This window comes from Corapipo altera, unplaced genomic scaffold (genome assembly GCF_003945725.1).
Source record: "Corapipo altera isolate COAL_440 unplaced genomic scaffold, ASM394572v1 49, whole genome shotgun sequence".
NCBI lineage: Eukaryota > Metazoa > Chordata > Aves > Passeriformes > Pipridae > Corapipo > Corapipo altera.
In genome coordinates, this window is record NW_020884879.1 from 1,178,753 (window position 1) to 1,193,922 (window position 15,170).

A 15,170-nucleotide genomic window follows, 5' to 3' on the forward strand; every position below is an offset into this window, starting at 1 on the left:
TTCTTTATTTAGAGTGCTCTTACATTTTTGTTAGAAAGATACTGTGAAAAATCTCTAACCATAATCTAACTGTTCATGACTAACAACCAGAGGCCAACTGCATTGAAGCAGATCATTGTATGTGATTACTAACTGCATCCATCTCTGTATTCAGGCTGGCAAATTGCTATAAATACAAATATTTAAGAGTTTCTCTGAATGGTGACAGGCTGAATCTCCTCAGTACAAGGATTCAAGATGAGCCTGATGTTCAACAGTATCTTGTGCTTCCCCTCCATGTAGATTTACACAGCATGTCTGTGTGCACATTTTCGCCACAAGTCATATCTCTTTTTGAAATCTCCTTCCCTCTTGACTCTGTTCCTCACTCCTTTCACTGCATTTTCCTTCTGTGAATTTATGAAGGCATGTTTGTGCATGAGTACTGTTTTGGATAAGAAGTTATCTTTAAAAGAACAGTAATAGAGAGAGGCTTCTACTCTATTTTCTCTCCATCCACCTTTGTACCCCTGGACATGTATGCAGCAAAAATACTAGGAGCAGTATGGATACCACAGTGGTACTCCAAAGCATGGTGCTTTGGAATCAGGGGAAAAACACATGTGCACAGAATCTACTCTATATCAGTGAACTTCTGGGCTCTGATGTGAGTGTATTGGTACAGATGTCCTCGGAGATGCCCATAGTCTGTAGAGGTCTGTGTTATGTCTTTCCCCTTACAGATGTGTTTAATGACTTTGTATTTTAAAAAGTCACCAAGTAGAAGAAGGTGTTTGCAAAACACCTTCAGTGTATACCATATATTTGTATTTGGACACAGCTGTAGGTTGTCCTTTTATGCTGTCCCCATCAGACTCTGTTGAGCTGTTTTTCTGGGTATATTTTCTCTGCACTTGACACTGAGAAGAATCAGCTCTGGATGCATATGCTTCATATGTGAAATCCCATCCTTGCTGAAACTAGCAAGTTTAGTTGCTGCATGTGTGCAAAAACCAGGGAAGAAACGTTGTGTTGCACCAAGGCCTGTTTCCTCGTGTGTCAGGTTTCTGCGTTGTGCGCTAGCAACAGGAGATGGAAGGAGCACAGCTAGCAAGCTGAAATGTTCTCCCTGTGCCTCAACATTCCTCATAAATTTCTTCTAGCTCATGGATATTTCACAGTAGGACAATTTACTGTCCTGTGAAGAAAGGTTTTGCATATATAGAATTCTTAACTGTCTAAGACAAAATTGTAGCAGATTTTCCAATTTTAGCCTGGAAAGTTTTGCCTTCTCTCTCTCTAGTGTCTGTATATTCTTATGGACTTTCGTGTTCGACTTTTGCAGTTTGGTCCTCTTGATTATAGTATGCCTAGACTTGTTTCAGGAAAAAAATCCTGTTTTAAGCTTCTGATAAGGAATATAATATGATCCTTTCTTTTCCCATATTGAGCATGAGACGTGCATGGGAGGAGATGGGGACTGTGGGGAGAACGCAACCTTTTTGTGTAATTACATGAGAATTTTATAATATGTGTGTTCTCTGCGTGAGACTTCTAAATACAGATAAATCTAATGAATCTTCTTTTTGTCAAACCTAGCAATACATGTTAAGTCATCTAACTGAAATCTGTACAACAGATGTAAAAATCATTATCAGACCTTTAAAATGTCATAAAGATTCAAAGACAAAGAGGCCAGTTTGCCTCTTTAAATTATATTGCGTTCAGGGATGTGTTATTTCAGGAGCTTTTCCAAGACATTGCACTGTCACAGCTTCATTGCTTCAAATGTCACTTCAAGTAGGAGCAGTTTTTATAGCTACACAGTAAACTCAAGATGGTTTAATGGAAATTATTTCTTCATGTGTCAAAATGACCCCTTTGTTTCTCATTTTACTCTTTTGTTGCCTGCAGCTAATCTGGTTTTTGGGTTATCAGATCTAAGCATCTTACAATGCTGACTCTAGCAGCGGCATTCAGCTGGAATGCTGCCTTTTGTTTACTGGTTTCACCAGGCCTCCAGTGCTTTCTTTGGTCATCTGGTGGCTCCACTAATGTGATTTGCACTCCCAGGCTCTGCAGGTAGTCATGGGCTTTTAAAGGGAATTAGTGGAAAGCCTGCCACCCTGGTTGCTAATGAATCCACAGGGTATTTCTTGTTTGTGTTTTGTTTTTCCAGATTCTTCTGGATGTTTTTTTTTGTTTTGTTTGTTTGGGTTGGTTGGAGGTTTTTTTTGTGGATTTATGGAATTTTTCTCCTCTCTGCTTGGACTTCAGTTTCTGAAGTCAATTTACCTGGCTGTGGTGTGGTGATACTCATTTTGCTTTAAATGGAAGTACCAAACCCTATTATCACAGTATCCATTTGGGGTTTTCTCAGGAATTGTAATTAAGTATGGAAAAAATAGAGGGCTACACAAATACTCAAAACTTATTTGTTGCAATAAATGATACACAAAACTTGTTCTTGGTAATAGTGGATGTGGTAAAAAGAGACAAACCTCCACCTTCATGAAAATTCTTACTATTAAAATAGCAAATGTTGGCATACATAGGGAAGTTAAAGTGTTTTGCTGATGAGGTTGTCATTGGAATAATGAATTTTTGCAAGCACATCAGGAATAGACGCAAGTTTATAAATGCCCTCAGCACGATCTTATAAATTTGAGCCTGTGAAGGACAATCAAATAAATAGTCTATTACAGTTTTTGCAAAAAACCAAGTTATACTGGAGGAGTTTTTTTATTGTGAAAAGTGTATATACAAAAGAGGATATATACTCAAAACATCTGCTCTCTTTCTGAAGCAGAGGAGAGTTTCAGACTCTGAGGAGCTGAGTAGCATGTCAGATGCTGAGTAAGATGCCATTCCTTCTTACATCCACAGCCTCTTACTGAAGTATCCTTGTGGATTTGAGTGGGGATTAATAGAGTGATTAGGGTTTTTTTTTTCAGATTAGTCCTGCAGTTTTGTTAGGGCCAGTATTTGACTTGCACAAAAACAAGCACAATGTCAATGTTTTTAAAGCTTCAAAGTAGTCTAATTAAGACTCAATCTACAGTGGCAGGATGTCCATATTTTTATGTTTTCATAAAAGATTTTTCATCCATTTCTGTTGTTTTAGAATGGAAGATACCAGATCTGTGACAAAAGCAACATCTGAATAGGACTTTGGAAATAAATGTGCCCTTTCCATGCAAAAATAGTTAATATAATTCTTACTCTTATTTACCTTGAGAGCAAATCTATCTGTTTACCCAAGTCTGAAGAATTTAGACTGATAAAAGTTGTGTCACTGATATATTGTTTGTAGGGTTGGGTCTTAAGAGTAGAAGAAAGCTTTAGAAAAATTGAATTACAAAGGTGTGTTTCAGTGCTCGCTTTGTGCTGTTCTGGGATCTTGGTGCTGAGGATTTATCTGTGCTGTTTGGAGAAGGTGTATGTTTAATTTATATATGTGTGTTTATGTTTTTAACATATTAACTGAATATCAGAGCACTAAATTCTGTTCAAGAATGTCAAGTTCCTGAATTGGTGTTTTTACTTCAGAAAAAATAATTTTGAAATTCAGGTGCAGGGGTTTTAATAGTGGACATATAAAGCAAGAGTATATCGATTGAGTTTTACTAGGCTGACAGCAGGACTGAAGGTCCTCGTGACCCAGAAGTTTGTGACCCATGAAATCTCCATTTTCCTTCTATTGGTAATGTATCTTGATGTACAGAGGACTGCAAAATGCATCCTGGGTGACCTAACACATTGATTATCTACAAACGGAAAATTATTTTGGGCTTATTGCTAAAAATGTCTTTAAAACTAGTAAGTATAAGGGATAGGCTTAAATTAGATTGTTTAAACAAGTGTTTCCTCAGCACAAATTCACTAAGGCAAGAGCTGATACTTACAGATATGAATAAGATTTGCCATATTTTCCTTTAAAATGCTGATTTCAGATGCTTGACCATTTTGCTGATTCAGCTTCATCAGCTTGCGTGCCAGTTCACAAAAATCAAAATTTCGCTCTGTAAATGGTACTTGCATCAGATTTCAGAAGATGAAGGGCAGTAAGGAATTGGGCAGAGTTATTTCTAAAAGCAGCAAATATCCAAGGTTCCTGAAAAGAAGCCTGTAGCACACAGGCACACCAGCAGGCAGATTTTACAGCTCTGTCCAGAGCACAGAAGGAAGATAAATCATTGCCATCCCCCTCTCATTTTTGAAATGGTTCAACCCTGGGGTTTAGCTGAAGGACTTAAAGAGTTTTTGAAGTGCAAATAGACTGGTGAAGGGTAAACCTTTTCAGAGTTTCATTTAGATGGATTTTTTTTTTCTATGTGGATTTCTGGCACCAGCTGAGATCTGGAAAGCCACAGGATTTTTTTTGTTTTTGATCAATCAAGCAAGCAGAACTTGCCATGGGGGTGTACATTCTTCTGCATACATATTGATCCTATTGTGTTTAAAAGTAGTTAATTTAATCGGGGCTTTTTGAAACCTTCCCTGGTAAAACTTGCATTAATGAAGCTGTCATTTCAAGGTCATGTTTCAGTGTCAATAACTTAATGGTAATGACAGAAGTTACCTGTAAGTTTAGTATCAATATTTCAGTTATTCCATGATAAAATTGCATTGAATGAGGACTCATTTCATATACATGCATGTGAAAATGTTCAGCTTAACTGCAAAATGTTACTTTCATTAAATGAGAGATTTTCAAAGCATTCTGGAGCTCCTAAACACATTAATACCAACAGTTGTGTTACTATTCACTGCTGTTTGGATCAGTACCCTTGGCCTGCCCTATTCCATAGGGAGTTTGACTCCAATAACCTATTTTACGCCTTGTCTCTTCTAGCAAAATGGTTGTAATGTCAGAGTTTTTATTTAGGGCTCTTTCTGGTAGTTTTGGCCTTTTACCTCACATTTTGTTTTATTTAAAAGCAGCAGCGTGCAGAAGACGGATTGCATATTAGCTATAAACACTTCTCTCTACTGTGATAAATATTTGGAGATCCAGCCATGTACATCCATGGCTGGATGTATGATAAGAAGCCTATTTGAGTGCAGAGTACAGATTTTATAAGGCAGGATGCAGTTTACTGCTTTTTCCATCTGTATCTGATGCCAAGATCTTCAAGTATTTTGAATGAAAGCATTATACATTTTCAAGAGTTTTTCCTGTGAGGATGTGAAGCACAGACTTTATTTCCTTTTTTGATTTGTTTGGGTTGGAAGGAGTTTCAGGAAATTTTTCTAGGCATCATGACACTCACAGTACAGTAGAGTTGGTGGCGAAAATTGGATTCAGATACCATGGCAGAATGTGCCTATACATCTCCCAAACTCAGTCTTCTCATTGCTTTTCTTCTTGGTAGTTGCAGTGTGCCTTGGACTCTGACATTTGCCGAGTACTGGAATTCCAGAGTGATGTGTGACTGAGCAGGCTGGCATGTGAGGTGGAAAGCAGAGTCTTGCACACAACTCTTTCAATCATGTATCAGTAATGGTCTTCTGTAGAGTTTTCTATTTGTGTTTTCCCCAACTGAATGGTATTTTATCAAAGATTTCAGTGTCAGATCACTCAGTGGCTCAGAGAGGAACTCTAAAGGTGGTGTGAGATCCAGAGCTGGGATTCTCTTTAGGAAGGACCAAACTTGTTGTTAGTTTATTTTCCTTATATTGGATGTCCAAAATGGTACAGTGTGGCATACTATGTGAAAATAGCCTATATCTAAAAATGGTGTATTTTTACCTTGCTTCTGTATGCTCTGGTGGTTTGATGTTGTCTGTGCTATGACAGCTCAATAGAAAGAATCCACATCAGAACAGGGACCTAAAATCGTAACATATCACAAATTAATAAATATGGCTAAATACAATCAATAAATAAGGCTTAAGAAGTCCATGTTGTGATTTTTCCCGGACTTTACACTGAACAGAAGATGTTTGGTTAACAGGCCCCCTATCTTGGTCTTTGTTTTACAACTCTAGCTTTTATGTCACATGCTGTCAATCTCATGTACTGTAATGATGGTTATTAACAATGGTTATTTCCTGTAGTGTTTGAAAACTGAACATGAGATGCTGTTTAAAGCTTTACTGAGAGACAAGGGAATTCTTTGCATTTCACTGCAAAGAAGGGATGTCACTTATGTGGTGTCACTTTTGCGAGCATGTTACTGGGAGAAGTTAATATTACGTTTCCTTTGTTGAGTAAGAGTTTTCTAGCAACAGCCAGGACTCTTCTCACTTCAACAAGTCCCATTCCACCAGCTGTATAGAGAATTTCTGGACATATTTCAAGTCAGCAATCTTAGTTCAATCCTATTAGGCATAGAGGGCAGATTTTCATTTAGAAATAGACATTGTTCTGTAGATGGATATGTGGGTGTTGGCTGGAAAATCCATCCTTCAAATTTAAATTTTTTCTAATTGGTATGTGCTCAAATGTCAAAACACTGAGGAGTTGTTACCTGCAGATTGCAGATTTATCAAGCAGCTGTGACATTAAAGTAATCTTACTTTGGTTATGGTATGTATTTGTCAAGGGCACAGACTTGTATGATGATTCTGAATTCCTGTGGAATTTAACTGAGCAACAGCTGGTCTGTAGGATGTGCAGATTTTAACAAGGTAATGTCTGTGTTTTGTTGAAGGACTTGTGTGACCTTCCACTGAAACTGTTCCAAAGGGCCTTCTTCCTCCATTCAAGTCTGTAGGATCCCAAAATAACTTTTGTGTGAAATTTCTCCATTCTTTCTGAGCCTCTTGATTTTATCATGGGTAAATTCTACAAAATTCTTCCATAGGCTATTAGGAAAAAAAAAAAGGAAAATAAAAAGGCCATCAACACCACTGACTGCAGCTCAGGACAGAAAGGATACTATTTTTGGCCTTTAATTGTGTCAGATTCCTTTTCTCCACAGCTGTTGGTTTTGTTTTGTTTGGTTTGGTGGTTTTTTTGGTTTGGTTTGGTTTGGGTTGTTTTCCACTTGGGAGACGTTTATGGTGCTGTGTCTGGCAGGATAACCGTGTCTTAGGGTTGAAGTTGTATTTCTTCCCGAGTTCTTAGAGGTGATGTTATCTTTTGTTCACTCAACAGTATGGTCCTTCCTGAGAGCAACTGTCACTTTAGGCACTGTAAGATGGATGAGTCTCAAGTGAACTGCTAGTTGAAGCAAATGGTGAAAATAAGAAAAGACAAGGGGGTTGGGGGTCTTCAGAGGGGACAGACAACAAGGAAGCACTGCTAGAAATCAAAAGTAAGCCAGACGGTAGTGGAAGAACGAGCCAAGATGTTAGCAGATCATATGTTAGCAGATCCTGTAGGTCTTGCAAATGAAGATTGGTGGCTTACAAATTCTGAAGAGAACTTCTGCATCTTGACAAAAATGCAGTTGGTTTGTTTCCTACTTCATTTGTAAATAAGAAAGGATCAGAAGGAGATGATCTGAACATCAGATGAAGAAATGTGGGGGTTTTTGTTACATTGTATTGTAAGGTTAGGACAAAATAATCAGGAGAAGGATTAGTGATATTTTGTGTATCTTAAGTATTAGGTAACAATCTGTCAGATTTGAATGGGCATGTAACAGTATAAAACCAAAGCAGCATATCAACAGTTTAGCTTTTGGAAAAAAAGTAAACTTAAAATTTGTAGCTGATGGTGTTTCAGAAGGTACTTAATGTTTTTAAAGATTCACTGCATCTCTGATGTAGCTGAACTGAGTTAGACTTTTTAACAGAATAAAAGTAGTGTAAAAAAGCCCGCATGTAAACCCTGAGAAAACTCCCTCGAATCCACTGACAAGCGGGTCCTTACCCCCCACCCCCAAGCTGAGCAAAGGTCTGTGTTTGCAAAAGCAGCCGGCAAAGGACAAAAGGCACTTACAGCCCAGTGTGTGTCAAGGTTTGGGAAGGGTCCAGGAGGATCTTGGCTTGAAAAATTATTTTGTCACACTGTTGGCATTGGTCCATAAGGGGAAGCACTGGTTGAAAGGCGAAGAAATTAAGATGATTAGAAGCTTTAAAGCTTCACAAATGGTAGAGTATCTCTCTTCTCAATGGATGTAAATAATAGATGAAAGACTGAGAGTGACAACAAAGGATCAGGGCCTTTAAGAGAATGTGTGCAGCCTGAATAGAGGTCTGTGGCCTAGGGCCAAAGGTCTTAGCTTTGAGTGTAATTAGAAGAAAATACAAAAATGTCATTACTAGCAGGTGAAATGTTCAGCACGTGTCTGAAAAATACCAATTTCAGAGCCAGGAGCTGTTGGAATTGGATTACTGACATTCTGCAATCATTGGAGTCTCTGCAGAGCCCTACAGTTCGGTCGGGAGCTGCGTGTGTTAACCTTGTTGGCCATCTGCGATGGGTTCACTGTTAGTGGGGGTGCACAGGGCGGGGCAGCATCGGTGGTCCCTGGCAATAGAGTTGTTTAGTGTCTTTCTTCAGAACACCACAATCCTACCTGAAACCTTGCCTGAGCCAGAGGTTATAGCTGCTCTCCTAAATAGACTGATTTTTGAAAATGAGACGAGGGGGAGGAAGGCCTTTAATTTTAAAACCTGGAGTTTGAATTCTAGTTGTACAGCTGTGTTCTGGTTTTGACAGTGGGCCTGTGGCAGCAGTAAACCCTTAAAATCCCATTTGTGAGCAACAGAGAAAATTCCTTTAAATCTTTTGTCAAAATATGGTCTGTTTCTACTGAGAAATCAAATAAGTTTGTCTGCCTAAGAAAGTTTTGTCGAAGTCCAGTCAATGATAACTTAATTAAACCTTTTTTTGATGTTAATTACTATTCTGTATAGCCCTAGGTAATTTAGGCATTACTCTCCTGCCTGCTATACCATTTTTGCCATTCCTTGGGGTATTTCTGGTGTATTTTCTTTTAAAAACTGCAATTTCTATTAGCTATGTTTTCACTTCAATATTTTTATGGAAAGTCAGATAGAAGAGCAAACAACCAAATCAGATTTAATTTTGAATACTAATCTCCAAGGCAGATAACTCCTCACCCATTTAGTTTGTTTCTTTTTAAATGAATAGTAAAATAATTACTTCTATTTTATAATATTTTCTAAATGTTTCTGCAACAGTTAATTTTCTCATATTAATGTGCTAAATTCCTAACCTGTCGTAGCAACTGAAGTGCCAAAAATGTGTAAATTCTGTGATAAGCTTGTACTTCTGGTAGAATATAGAGAAGCAACCAAGAATTTTCAACCAAGTATTCTCATAAAGAAAAAAGTGCTTTTTGAAGTGGTTGGCCCTCCTTTTCCTACCCCAGTTCGGTTTTCACCCTAAACCAGGTTTCCACAGGCAGGTTTTGTTGGCTTGTTATAAACTATATACTGGCATGAGTAATTCTAATTTTTATCTCCCTTTTTATTTTTCAGGTGTTCTGGAGTTTTAAACGACTTTGCAGCAAGGCTTCACAAACTCTTAGCTGCATCCTTTAATCATGACTGCATTTCAAATAGGTTAAAAGGAATCTGAGAGGTACCGTACTTGCACTTCCTAATAGGCAATATGTTGTGTGTTTGTGTTCAGCATCTGTGCTTTCATTTTCATTAACTGCATTTTAGGAACAATGTGGACTGTAAATAATGAATTTATTTTTGCTTAAAGCATATAAAAGATCCAAGTTCTTAAAAAAAAATCTTGAAATCCAGTTCACATAATTGAACAGCTTTCACCGGAGAGGGCTGATTTGTGCTTCCATTTTTTCTTATGTATTCACAATGAGGTCAATTTAATTATTTAATGACAGGACTTTTGAAGCTGTAACAATTTTCTTCTGCTATTTTACTTAGAGGCTCTGCAAATACCTAAGCCACTAGCTAAATATATGCTTTATGCTCTTGGAGGGTGAATGTTTGTTTGTTTATTTGTCCTCTCAAAGGGTTTAAAACAAATGGGAAGAAGAATGCAGATCTTTGTAATGATTGGGATAGATTTGTGCTTCCAACTGAGATTCTCACACGTCTTTTTTTTCCTGACTTCTACAAGGGGGGAGGCTTGTTTCAGTACACAATATTGGGCTCACATAGTTTCTTGTTGCATTTAAATAGCCAGCGTACCCAGAAGGCTGAAGATCTATTCCTGCTTTATGACCTGTTGTATCCCTGGGGCAAGGGCAGCCCTGAGCGGAGCAAGCGGGTCATGGCCACAGCCCGGGTTCTGAGTGGGGCTTGTGGGTTCCCAAAACCTGCCTGCCTGGCAACATCTGGAATATGGTATAAGTCTGGAAGAGGGGGGAACCTCTAGGATCTTGCTTCGCCAGGTGCTAGGAGGAAGCAACATTAGCCTTTTTGATAGGGGGGAGGCAGATTCTGTGGCCCTGAAGTTAGGCTAAACAATTGCAGAGGTCAAAGGACAGCTGAGTGCGGTCAATGAGACACCCTGGGGTGTATTTTGTTACTTAGTAAAAGGAGCAGCATCCTAAAACCCTAAAGGATTCTCTTGAAAATCTGTGTTGTGAAAAGGTTTTATGAGTCTGATGGCAAAAAGTGCTGATTTAGCTAAGGAATGCTTGCTTTTGTCTAAATGAAAGGCTAATCCTCACCAAATGTTGGCAGCTATTATAGTGCAGTCAATGCGGGTCTGAAAGGACAGTTAGAGTAGAAGTGTACTTCGGGAATCTCAAATGTTTATCATTTTAATGGCTCTGAAAAGATTTCTGAGCTTTTACCTTTTATCCTAAAATTTATACCATGAGCAAAATATTTTAAGAAGTAAAATCTTCATTTATGATTTAAAAAGCTTCTCCGTAAAGGAGCCGCACCTACCCAGTTATTTTATATTCCCTGATAAATTTGCTTTTGATTTTCAGAGTATTACCTGGCTCAAACTGTAACTTTTGATCTGCTGATACTTAGTAATTGTTTAAAAAAAAAAGTGTGGTTTTTTTCCTGTCTTAAGTAATTTTTACTGTTCTTGTTTCAGTGCTCACAAAAAACCCCCCAAAAAACCCAACAAAAAAACCAAACCAAAAAAACAGAAAAGAATAGGTTTGGGGTAATTAATTCCTATAATTTGTTTAGCATTATCTTTCTTTAAAAGGACAGCTTATTAACACTTAACATTTGTCATAGAAACAGATAAGAAATCAATGTCAGAGCCAAGACCTTGTAAATAACCCGCAAGGAAATGTAATAATGGCTGTCTTCACCGCAGAGTTGGTGGGGGAAGGACTGGGCATGTGGCAGAAAAGGTTCAGTGCTTTTTGTTTTCCTTTGAAAGGGGGGGTTGCTGCAAGGCACAACCCGGGGCCTCCGAGTCTTTGGCCTTACTGTCTTACGAAAACACTCATTGTTGTATTAGGAAGAAAAAGGTGCTTGGGAGCCAACAGTGGTGCCGTTTTTATAGTGACTAACCCGGTGTTTCATCATGATCTTTAAAAGGACTCTATAATAAGAGTGAAAAAGAAAAAATTGTATAATTTTCAAGAGGCGGAGGAAAAGGAGCAAAAAAGTTGACAAGTAGGTTTGGTTTATTTTTGAAAGAAACCCGCTTGCAAAATATAGCTCCTTGTTGAGCTTAATTTTTAAACTCTTCAGAAGTACTCTAACAGATGCTTAGCATTGATTTACATCAAGGTTAAGGCACCTTTAAACAAATAAAGTTGGGAATGGATAAACCTACTAAAATACAAATCGTCTATTAAACAAAGAAGATGTTTGTATAGCATTCAGATTACTACAAAACTGACACATGTCTTGAAATTCTCCTGATAACCCCTTCTAAACTCATCAGGAAATGATAGCATGTGTGTTTGAGGGGTACACAAGGGAGCTGCCAGATAGGATAGAGATGGAAGGTCAGGCCATAACTTTGACTTTCTAGGCTTCAGCTTCATGCTTGTGCAATAAGGCAATAACAAATGAAGAAAGGACCAAGGTGATATACTTAACAATGAGGTTGGACTGGCATTTGCTATAGAAATTCAATGAGATGTCTCTTTGAGCCTAATTTTAACTTTATCCCTGTAGATAATGACTATCATATTTTACATATATATCAATATAAAATTAGGGGCCATATAAAATAAACTGTCCAATAAAACTGCTTAGATAAGTACATATTGTGCTATAATGCTTAATTTTATTTGCAACTCCAGAATTTAACTACTCAAAGTATGTAAAATTAATTTATATGGGGTTTTAAGATTTTTTTTACTCATTTACCAGAAAAAAAATGTTCTGTACCTATAAAGTGTTTATTTATCTGCTGTTTGGTTGTTTTTTTTTTCTTTCAAGTGGATTGTAGCCCACAGTGACAGCTTTATGCATAAAATTTATAACCTGCTGTGGCAACAGTCACAGAGAAATATTTTGAGCCCTAGTTTCTTGAGTATCAGGATTTACTGGAAGTTTTATATGCATGCTGTCAAGAATGCATAGAACTTGTGAATTTTTTGTGTTGCTTCCAGCTCTGGGAATCAGGATTGCCTCTGCTAGCATGTTTATGTTGCAGGTAGATTAAGCTCAGCCTGTAAACAACACTAATACTTTTGGGAGAAAAGAAAGTAGAGAAGCACATATAATGTCTACAAGAAGTCAAGTATTTTATGATCATAACCCCCATGTGATCAAAACCCCCATACACAATTGTTCTTGGTGGCTGATGAGTTGCATCACAGCAGAAGATAAGCATTAGAAATAGAAAATTACTTTCTTCTCCTACTAAGTGTTAATAGTATGTCATTTTGAATTTTTGCATTTCTGTTTGGAGTAAAGATAAAGGTGGGGCTCTTTTTTTGACGTAAATGGCATTATAAAAATGTCTTTTGTGGACATTTATCCTACAAATACGTTTTGAGGTTCCTAAGTATCTAGAAAAGGTAGTTTGAATGTCAAAACTCTTCTTTTTAGATATATCCTTGAATATGATGTTCCAGTTTTGTTCTGCTGATTGCCTGTTTCTTGCAAATTTCGTGTTAACTAAAATCTGGGATGTTGCAGAAGGCCCAATAATGATGTGCATCTGTGATCTCAAACAGGGTTGCCTCTGGTAATTTCAGAGATTCTGGGCCAGAGCTTTGTTTATTTTATAGAGGAATTTGTGGTATTCTGGGGAGGGGAGAAAGTAGAGTCAACTTTGACACATGACAAACACATGTTGTGGAAAAGAAAGAACTCTACAAAGCACTCCACACTTGGAAGTTCATTTCCACTAAAGTTACGTATGAGAAGTTCATTGGTTTTTCAAATAGAAATTCTATGAGCAATTTAGATACTGTTTCTCAGCAGTAGAGAAGTTGCAAAAAATGTCTGAATTGTATTAAATTGACATTACTTGTAGGTTTAAGCTGATAGTTATGGTTTTGACCAGTGCAGGGTTTGTACACTGCTTTGCTTTTTGCATAGAAATGGCCATGAAAGCAGCTGGCTTCACTGTGTTGGTTTTTTTTCTTGTCACTGCATCATGGGCTAAAAGCGACTGCAGAAGAACAGTGTTAGATATGCCTCTCTATCTAGAGACTACATGGAAACTTCAGATAAGAAAATACTTGTTTGCTCCTTTCTAAAACATATTTAGAGTTCAAAAGAGCAGAAACGTGATCATTTTGAGTTATTTGAAAATGGTGTTTTTGGAAGAGCTGCGCAGGAATGTGCTCTGAGTAGACTTGACAGACATTTTGACACAACCCTCTGCAAAAGAAGAGGGTCTCGTTGCCACCTTTGCTGGTTCCTTTTTAGGGATGATGGTTTCCAAATCTTGTAAACTAAAGGAGATTTATCTTTCAGGCTTTCCTTGTTTTCAGACAGGGCTCTAGGGAGGAAAACAGTAATTTTTCAGAGAAGGTGAGGAACAAACAACTTACCTAACCTTCTATCCAAGTGCATTAGTGAAGGCTAGTTTGATTACTTAAGACTGACTTTATTTCACCTTGATTTAATTTTATTTTTCAATCTAGAAGTCTGTGTTAGGGATTTGTTTAATAATCTTCCTGCAGAGGAAGAGGAACAAAACTTGATGGTGCTTTTGGCAGGACTATGCACTTTACAGATGAGGGAAATGACATGTGAGAAGCATTTGGATGCAGGGTGTTATCTTTTATACACAATCATGGATGCACTCTGGCTGCAGAGACCATTTTTTTTTCTTTTTTTTTAATTGGTAGCCCTGAAATTACTTTCAGGTTGCGTATTTGAAGAACTGCCATGGTACATCTCTAACTCTGCCAGCTTCGGGGTGGGGAAAAAATTACTTGTAGCAAAATAAAAGGTTGAAGTTAACAAAGTTTTACTCCAGTGTTTCATTTTTACCCTATTATAGCTATCAAAAACAAGAACATGCACCAGATAAAATGAATTCTGTGGAAAAAGAAAATACTAAGTGGATATTCCTGAAGAATTGGGTCATCTTTGTTTGGAAAGTTTTAAGAGCTAATATAATCTGTATTACCATTATGCCTATTATTCAAAAAGATTTATTTTTATTAGCATCAGTTAGTACATGCTTTTAGAGTTGAGAGTTTTCAGAACAGGTAACATCTCTGCAAAATTAATAGCAATTCATTTATATTGCTTGCAGTAAAAATTTCTTTGCCTCTCTTATTTAGTAGTTCTTCCATTTGAGAAAAATTTAAAGAGAAGAACATGGGGAAAACACCTTTATTGCAGACATAGATACCTAGGATGATCTTTATTAAGAATTTTCTTGTTAATGCTCTACTTTACAGTCTGCTGTTGAGATGTGTCAGAATGGATTACAATTTAGATTCCATTTTCTGTATCCTAGTAGTGAATTTTTTACTGCTTTCCTATCAAATAGCGTCATCTTGGTTAAAAAACTTTAAAAATGTCAAGCATAAATTCCTATATAAATGGTAGCTTGTGCCTACAATAAATAAATAGCATAAACTATGATGTTTAAAACTTAATTTTTTGCACCCTAGTGGCCCAGGGATTTACAGTAATTTAGATACATGGTTTGCTAAGACATAATGCACACTCCTAATCCACAGTCCTATTGAAGACAACACCAGGCAGGTGAATATGTACTTACAGTACTGAGTGATGAAGGAACTACAGGAGAAGCAGTTTAGAGAGAATTTGCAGGGAAAAAAATGAACACAAAGAAGTTGAGCAGACTCAGTGGTTGGAAATTACTTTAATATCATTAACTTCATATGGTGGTCTTTGTTAGTCCAGTTGTGGTGAAGATTTGGTCAGAAAATTCA

General features: G+C 37.3%; 1 protein-coding gene across 10 annotated transcripts in view; it reads left to right on the plus strand.

The window, feature by feature from the left end:
• GREB1L (GREB1 like retinoic acid receptor coactivator) overlaps positions 1-15,170 on the plus strand; it is a 135,064-nt gene that overhangs the window by 48,745 nt on the left and 71,149 nt on the right. For all 10 annotated transcript variants that reach the window (XM_027638558.1, XM_027638560.1, XM_027638562.1 and 7 more), the window contains exon 2: positions 9,379-9,481. The gene's annotated coding sequence lies outside the window, so the exon portion shown is untranslated. The remainder of the gene's footprint in view (positions 1-9,378; positions 9,482-15,170) is intronic.